General features: G+C 46.8%; 1 long non-coding RNA gene across 1 annotated transcript in view; it reads right to left on the bottom strand.

The window, feature by feature from the left end:
• Positions 1-981: 981 nt before the first annotated feature.
• The window catches only part of LOC145536976 (uncharacterized), a 145,205-nt gene continuing 136,998 nt past the window's right edge, over positions 982-9,188 (bottom strand). Inside the window, exons 61-63 of the long non-coding RNA XR_014076110.1 lie at positions 7,508-7,818; positions 5,199-5,509; positions 982-3,200 (exon numbers count right to left, since the gene is read on the bottom strand). This is a non-coding gene — a long non-coding RNA (uncharacterized LOC145536976). The remainder of the gene's footprint in view (positions 3,201-5,198; positions 5,510-7,507; positions 7,819-9,188) is intronic.

Raw genomic sequence — 9,188 nt, 5'->3', positions numbered from 1 at the left:
CAGGAAGGAAATAATGCTATCCTCCCTGGCAGGCTGCAGTCCATAGCGTCGCACAGAGTCTGACATGACTCAAGAGACTTAGCACACACCAACCCCAAAGCCAGGTCTTTGCCCCGCTCCCCTGCAAGAACTGAGATAACATCAGCGTCAGGTCAGGACAAAGGTATTGACCCTGGGCTTTAGAGTGAACCTGCAAAGACACAGAAGTTCGCAGCTGGTGGGTGGGTTCAGACAATGTAGGCCTTCCACTACATTTGTGATTTTCATCCACTTGAGCATCTGCAGGCTCCTAGAAAATATTCTGACTCAAACCAGCAAGTCAGTGTATTCCCATTCCTTCCATACAGGTCCTTCTTGCTCCAAGCCATGGTACTTTATTTAGACCTTTGGTCACCCTCAACTTCGTCAATGGCATCACCTATTTAAGGTACTTGGCATTAGGCCAGTCCATTGCACTCTGTCACTCCTGTCACAATGGGCCCAGGCCCTACAAAGGGCAGATTCACAAGACAAGTGCCCCCATTTTCAGTGCTTGGCTCTAAGGCCCACCACAATGTTAGGAAACTGAGGCCCCGCTTACCTCCTTCCTGTGACTGGACTTCCTGGCAGCAGCTGGAGGGCTCCGTGGTCCTGGGCCCTCACTGATCAGACACTAAGCCTAGAACCTGACTGTCCACCGATCCTGCCAGATCACACAGAAAAGGTTGAGGGCCAGGCTTGAGTTCAGGTTCTGTTGTTCCTAAGTTGATCTGACCGGCCTCCACTGCTAGGCCTCGCAAGGAAGAGCAGCTCACAGCTTTGGCCTGATCAAACTGTTTCCGCACGATGGCAGTGCTGTCCCAGAAGAGAGACATCTTGTTTCAACCATTCTTCTGCCTCTGCCCTTTGAACCTGAAAAAGACACCATAAACAGACAGACACCAGGAAATATGGCTGACTTGTATTTGACTCAATTCAGAGAAACCTGGTTATATTTCTACATTTTCTTTTTGGTTTCCATTGGACAAAGGTACCCAACTTTATCACTCATCTTCTGTTTTCCAGATTTCAATTTTTACGTGAGCCCTTCTTTTTTTTTTTTTATCTCCAGCATTTTTTCAAACTATCAAACTGTTTGGAGGCATCAAGTGGCAAACCTCTGGCATCCATGCGTAAGACACAAAAGAAATTGACTATACCTAAGGACTTGCCAAATCTAGGCAACAGGCCACATGTTTATTATCTTGTCTCACTCAGATGGTAAAGCATCCGCCTGCAATGCAAGAGACCCAGGTTTGATCCACGGGTCAGGAAGATTCCCTGGAAAAGGTCCTGGCTATGCACTCCAGTATTCTGGCCTGGAGAATTCAATGGACAAGAGGAGCCTGGTGGGTCTAAAGAGTCCGTGGGGTCCAAAGAGTCAGGCACAACTGAGGGAATAACACACACACTTCCCAAATTTGCTGGAGTCTTCATATTCTAGGCTTTGTGTGTTGAGTTGAAGAAGCCATTTGGTGAAGCTCTAGGATGACCCAGATACTTCTCATGACTGAATGCAGACAATGCCCTACTTGTAATCATACACTCTTACACGGCTATCAATTCCAATCAGATGGCACACGTGACTTTGTCTCATACTATCATCATATATAATTGGAAAAAAACAAGTATTTTCCATCTCATAAATGGCCTTAGCTAGAGTGCAGTTCAGTAGCTCAGTCGTGTCCAACTCTTTGCAACCCCACGGACTGCAGCACGCCAGGCTTTCCTTTCCATCACCAACTCCCAGAGCTTGCTCCAACTCATGTCCATGGAGTCAGTGATGCCATCCACCCATCTCATCCTCTGTCATCCCCTTCTCTTCCCACTTTCAGTCTTTCCCGCTATCAAGGTCTTGTCAAGTGAGTCAGTTCTTCGTATCAGACGACCAAAATATAGGAGTTTCAGCTTCAGCATCAGTCCCTCCAATGTATATTCGGGGTAGATTTCCTTTAGGATGGACTGGTTGGATCTCTGTGCAGTCCAAGGGACTCTCAAGAGTCTCCTGCCACACCACAGCTCAAAAGCATCAATGCTTTGATGCTCACCTGTCCTTATATTCCAACTCTCACATCCATGCATGCCTGCCAGAAAAACCATTGCTTTGACCAGACGGACCTTTGTTGGCAAAGAAATGTCTCTGTTTTTTAATATGCTGTCTAGGTTGCTCATAGCTTTACTTCCAAGGAGCAAGCGTCTTTTAATTTCATGGCTGCAGTCACCATCTGCAGTGATTTTGGAGTCCCCCCAAATAAAGTAAAGTACAGCAGTTTGCTTTCCATCTTAAAGCACAGGAAGGAAATAATGCTATCCTCCCTGGCAGGCTGCAGTCCATAGCGTCGCACAGAGTCTGACATGACTCAAGAGACTTAGCACACACCAACCCCAAAGCCAGGTCTTTGCCCCGCTCCCCTGCAAGAACTGAGATAACATCAGCGTCAGGTCAGGACAAAGGTATTGACCCTGGGCTTTAGAGTGAACCTGCAAAGACACAGAAGTTCGCAGCTGGTGGGTGGGTTCAGACAATGTAGGCCTTCCACTACATTTGTGATTTTCATCCACTTGAGCATCTGCAGGCTCCTAGAAAATATTCTGACTCAAACCAGCAAGTCAGTGTATTCCCATTCCTTCCATACAGGTCCTTCTTGCTCCAAGCCATGGTACTTTATTTAGACCTTTGGTCACCCTCAACTTCGTCAATGGCATCACCTATTTAAGGTACTTGGCATTAGGCCAGTCCATTGCACTCTGTCACTCCTGTCACAATGGGCCCAGGCCCTACAAAGGGCAGATTCACAAGACAAGTGCCCCCATTTTCAGTGCTTGGCTCTAAGGCCCACCACAATGTTAGGAAACTGAGGCCCCGCTTACCTCCTTCCTGTGACTGGACTTCCTGGCAGCAGCTGGAGGGCTCCGTGGTCCTGGGCCCTCACTGATCAGACACTAAGCCTAGAACCTGACTGTCCACCGATCCTGCCAGATCACACAGAAAAGGTTGAGGGCCAGGCTTGAGTTCAGGTTCTGTTGTTCCTAAGTTGATCTGACCGGCCTCCACTGCTAGGCCTCGCAAGGAAGAGCAGCTCACAGCTTTGGCCTGATCAAACTGTTTCCGCACGATGGCAGTGCTGTCCCAGAAGAGAGACATCTTGTTTCAACCATTCTTCTGCCTCTGCCCTTTGAACCTGAAAAAGACACCATAAACAGACAGACACCAGGAAATATGGCTGACTTGTATTTGACTCAATTCAGAGAAACCTGGTTATATTTCTACATTTTCTTTTTGGTTTCCATTGGACAAAGGTACCCAACTTTATCACTCATCTTCTGTTTTCCAGATTTCAATTTTTACGTGATCCCTTCTTTTTTTTTTTTTATCTCCAGCATTTTTTCAAACTATCAAACTGTTTGGAGGCATCAAGTGGCAAACCTCTGGCATCCATGCGTAAGACACAAAAGAAATTGACTATACCTAAGGACTTGCCAAACCTAGGCAACAGGCCACATGTTTATTATCTTGTCTCACTCAGATGGTAAAGCATCCGCCTGCAATGCAAGAGACCCAGGTTTGATCCACGGGTCAGGAAGATTCCCTGGAAAAGGTCCTGGCTATGCACTCCAGTATTCTGGCCTGGAGAATTCAATGGACAAGAGGAGCCTGGTGGGTCTAAAGAGTCCGTGGGGTCCAAAGAGTCGGGCACAACTGAGGGAATAACACACACACTTCCCAAATTTGCTGGAGTCTTCATATTCTAGGCTTTGTGTGTTGAGTTGAAGAAGCCATTTGGTGAAGCTCTAGGATGACCCAGATACTTCTCATGACTGAATGCAGACAATGCCCTACTTGTAATCATACACTCTTACACGGCTATCAATTCCAATCAGATGGCACACGTGACTTTGTCTCATACTATCATCATATATAATTGGAAAAAAACAAGTATTTTCCATCTCATAAATGGCCTTAGCTAGAGTGCAGTTCAGTAGCTCAGTCGGGTCCAACTCTTTGCAACCCCACGGACTGCAGCACGCCAGGCTTTCCTTTCCATCACCAACTCCCAGAGCTTGCTCCAACTCATGTCCATGGAGTCAGTGATGCCATCCACCCATCTCATCCTCTGTCATCCCCTTCTCTTCCCACTTTCAGTCTTTCCCGCTATCAAGGTCTTGTCAAGTGAGTCAGTTCTTCGTATCAGACGACCAAAATATAGGAGTTTCAGCTTCAGCATCAGTCCCTCCAATGTATATTCGGGGTAGATTTCCTTTAGGATGGACTGGTTGGATCTCTGTGCAGTCCAAGGGACTCTCAAGAGTCTCCTGCCACACCACAGCTCAAAAGCATCAATGCTTTGATGCTCACCTGTCCTTATATTCCAACTCTCACATCCATGCATGCCTGCCAGAAAAACCATTGCTTTGACCAGACGGACCTTTGTTGGCAAAGAAATGTCTCTGTTTTTTAATATGCTGTCTAGGTTGCTCATAGCTTTACTTCCAAGGAGCAAGCGTCTTTTAATTTCATGGCTGCAGTCACCATCTGCAGTGATTTTGGAGTCCCCCCAAATAAAGTAAAGTACAGCAGTTTGCTTTCCATCTTAAAGCACAGGAAGGAAATAATGCTATCCTCCCTGGCAGGCTGCAGTCCATAGCGTCGCACAGAGTCTGACATGACTCAAGAGACTTAGCACACACCAACCCCAAAGCCAGGTCTTTGCCCCGCTCCCCTGCAAGAACTGAGATAACATCAGCGTCAGGTCAGGACAAAGGTATTGACCCTGGGCTTTAGAGTGAACCTGCAAAGACACAGAAGTTCGCAGCTGGTGGGTGGGTTCAGACAATGTAGGCCTTCCACTACATTTGTGATTTTCATCCACTTGAGCATCTGCAGGCTCCTAGAAAATATTCTGACTCAAACCAGCAAGTCAGTGTATTCCCATTCCTTCCATACAGGTCCTTCTTGCTCCAAGCCATGGTACTTTATTTAGACCTTTGGTCACCCTCAACTTCGTCAATGGCATCACCTATTTAAGGTACTTGGCATTAGGCCAGTCCATTGCACTCTGTCACTCCTGTCACAATGGGCCCAGGCCCTACAAAGGGCAGATTCACAAGACAAGTGCCCCCATTTTCAGTGCTTGGCTCTAAGGCCCACCACAATGTTAGGAAACTGAGGCCCCGCTTACCTCCTTCCTGTGACTGGACTTCCTGGCAGCAGCTGGAGGGCTCCGTGGTCCTGGGCCCTCACTGATCAGACACTAAGCCTAGAACCTGACTGTCCACCGATCCTGCCAGATCACACAGAAAAGGTTGAGGGCCAGGCTTGAGTTCAGGTTCTGTTGTTCCTAAGTTGATCTGACCGGCCTCCACTGCTAGGCCTCGCAAGGAAGAGCAGCTCACAGCTTTGGCCTGATCAAACTGTTTCCGCACGATGGCAGTGCTGTCCCAGAAGAGAGACATCTTGTTTCAACCATTCTTCTGCCTCTGCCCTTTGAACCTGAAAAAGACACCATAAACAGACAGACACCAGGAAATATGGCTGACTTGTATTTGACTCAATTCAGAGAAACCTGGTTATATTTCTACATTTTCTTTTTGGTTTCCATTGGACAAAGGTACCCAACTTTATCACTCATCTTCTGTTTTCCAGATTTCAATTTTTACGTGATCCCTTCTTTTTTTTTTTTTATCTCCAGCATTTTTTCAAACTATCAAACTGTTTGGAGGCATCAAGTGGCAAACCTCTGGCATCCATGCGTAAGACACAAAAGAAATTGACTATACCTAAGGACTTGCCAAACCTAGGCAACAGGCCACATGTTTATTATCTTGTCTCACTCAGATGGTAAAGCATCCGCCTGCAATGCAAGAGACCCAGGTTTGATCCACGGGTCAGGAAGATTCCCTGGAAAAGGTCCTGGCTATGCACTCCAGTATTCTGGCCTGGAGAATTCAATGGACAAGAGGAGCCTGGTGGGTCTAAAGAGTCCGTGGGGTCCAAAGAGTCGGGCACAACTGAGGGAATAACACACACACTTCCCAAATTTGCTGGAGTCTTCATATTCTAGGCTTTGTGTGTTGAGTTGAAGAAGCCATTTGGTGAAGCTCTAGGATGACCCAGATACTTCTCATGACTGAATGCAGACAATGCCCTACTTGTAATCATACACTCTTACACGGCTATCAATTCCAATCAGATGGCACACGTGACTTTGTCTCATACTATCATCATATATAATTGGAAAAAAACAAGTATTTTCCATCTCATAAATGGCCTTAGCTAGAGTGCAGTTCAGTAGCTCAGTCGGGTCCAACTCTTTGCAACCCCACGGACTGCAGCACGCCAGGCTTTCCTTTCCATCACCAACTCCCAGAGCTTGCTCCAACTCATGTCCATGGAGTCAGTGATGCCATCCACCCATCTCATCCTCTGTCATCCCCTTCTCTTCCCACTTTCAGTCTTTCCCGCTATCAAGGTCTTGTCAAGTGAGTCAGTTCTTCGTATCAGACGACCAAAATATAGGAGTTTCAGCTTCAGCATCAGTCCCTCCAATGTATATTCGGGGTAGATTTCCTTTAGGATGGACTGGTTGGATCTCTGTGCAGTCCAAGGGACTCTCAAGAGTCTCCTGCCACACCACAGCTCAAAAGCATCAATGCTTTGATGCTCACCTGTCCTTATATTCCAACTCTCACATCCATGCATGCCTGCCAGAAAAACCATTGCTTTGACCAGACGGACCTTTGTTGGCAAAGAAATGTCTCTGTTTTTTAATATGCTGTCTAGGTTGCTCATAGCTTTACTTCCAAGGAGCAAGCGTCTTTTAATTTCATGGCTGCAGTCACCATCTGCAGTGATTTTGGAGTCCCCCCAAATAAAGTAAAGTACAGCAGTTTGCTTTCCATCTTAAAGCACAGGAAGGAAATAATGCTATCCTCCCTGGCAGGCTGCAGTCCATAGCGTCGCACAGAGTCTGACATGACTCAAGAGACTTAGCACACACCAACCCCAAAGCCAGGTCTTTGCCCCGCTCCCCTGCAAGAACTGAGATAACATCAGCGTCAGGTCAGGACAAAGGTATTGACCCTGGGCTTTAGAGTGAACCTGCAAAGACACAGAAGTTCGCAGCTGGTGGGTGGGTTCAGACAATGTAGGCCTTCCACTACATTTGTGATTTTCATCCACTTGAGCATCTGCAGGCTCCTAGAAAATATTCTGACTCAAACCAGCAAGTCAGTGTATTCCCATTCCTTCCATACAGGTCCTTCTTGCTCCAAGCCATGGTACTTTATTTAGACCTTTGGTCACCCTCAACTTCGTCAATGGCATCACCTATTTAAGGTACTTGGCATTAGGCCAGTCCATTGCACTCTGTCACTCCTGTCACAATGGGCCCAGGCCCTACAAAGGGCAGATTCACAAGACAAGTGCCCCCATTTTCAGTGCTTGGCTCTAAGGCCCACCACAATGTTAGGAAACTGAGGCCCCGCTTACCTCCTTCCTGTGACTGGACTTCCTGGCAGCAGCTGGAGGGCTCCGTGGTCCTGGGCCCTCACTGATCAGACACTAAGCCTAGAACCTGACTGTCCACCGATCCTGCCAGATCACACAGAAAAGGTTGAGGGCCAGGCTTGAGTTCAGGTTCTGTTGTTCCTAAGTTGATCTGACCGGCCTCCACTGCTAGGCCTCGCAAGGAAGAGCAGCTCACAGCTTTGGCCTGATCAAACCGTTTCCGCACGATGGCAGTGCTGTCCCAGAAGAGAGACATCTTGTTTCAACCATTCTTCTGCCTCTGCCCTTTGAACCTGAAAAAGACACCATAAACAGACAGACACCAGGAAATATGGCTGACTTGTATTTGACTCAATTCAGAGAAACCTGGTTATATTTCTACATTTTCTTTTTGGTTTCCATTGGACAAAGGTACCCAACTTTATCACTCATCTTCTGTTTTCCAGATTTCAATTTTTACGTGATCCCTTCTTTTTTTTTTTTTATCTCCAGCATTTTTTCAAACTATCAAACTGTTTGGAGGCATCAAGTGGCAAACCTCTGGCATCCATGCGTAAGACACAAAAGAAATTGACTATACCTAAGGACTTGCCAAACCTAGGCAACAGGCCACATGTTTATTATCTTGTCTCACTCAGATGGTAAAGCATCCGCCTGCAATGCAAGAGACCCAGGTTTGATCCACGGGTCAGGAAGATTCCCTGGAAAAGGTCCTGGCTATGCACTCCAGTATTCTGGCCTGGAGAATTCAATGGACAAGAGGAGCCTGGTGGGTCTAAAGAGTCCGTGGGGTCCAAAGAGTCGGGCACAACTGAGGGAATAACACACACACTTCCCAAATTTGCTGGAGTCTTCATATTCTAGGCTTTGTGTGTTGAGTTGAAGAAGCCATTTGGTGAAGCTCTAGGATGACCCAGATACTTCTCATGACTGAATGCAGACAATGCCCTACTTGTAATCATACACTCTTACACGGCTATCAATTCCAATCAGATGGCACACGTGACTTTGTCTCATACTATCATCATATATAATTGGAAAAAAACAAGTATTTTCCATCTCATAAATGGCCTTAGCTAGAGTGCAGTTCAGTAGCTCAGTCGTGTCCAACTCTTTGCAACCCCACGGACTGCAGCACGCCAGGCTTTCCTTTCCATCACCAACTCCCAGAGCTTGCTCCAACTCATGTCCATGGAGTCAGTGATGCCATCCACCCATCTCATCCTCTGTCATCCCCTTCTCTTCCCACTTTCAGTCTTTCCCGCTATCAAGGTCTTGTCAAGTGAGTCAGTTCTTCGTATCAGACGACCAAAATATAGGAGTTTCAGCTTCAGCATCAGTCCCTCCAATGTATATTCGGGGTAGATTTCCTTTAGGATGGACTGGTTGGATCTCTGTGCAGTCCAAGGGACTCTCAAGAGTCTCCTGCCACACCACAGCTCAAAAGCATCAATGCTTTGATGCTCACCTGTCCTTATATTCCAACTCTCACATCCATGCATGCCTGCCAGAAAAACCATTGCTTTGACCAGACGGACCTTTGTTGGCAAAGAAATGTCTCTGTTTTTTAATATGCTGTCTAGGTTGCTCATAGCTTTACTTCCAAGGAGCAAGCGTCTTTTAATTTCATGGCTGCAGTCACCATCTGCAGTGATTTTGGAGT

The sequence above is a fragment of the Giraffa tippelskirchi genome, chromosome X, assembly GCF_054371585.1.
Source record: "Giraffa tippelskirchi isolate mGirTip1 chromosome X, T2T-mGirTip1v1.2.pri, whole genome shotgun sequence".
NCBI classification, from domain to species: Eukaryota; Metazoa; Chordata; class Mammalia; order Artiodactyla; family Giraffidae; genus Giraffa; species Giraffa tippelskirchi.
The sequence above is the reverse complement of the archived record's forward strand: the minus strand, read 5'-3'. Positions and strand labels throughout refer to the sequence as shown.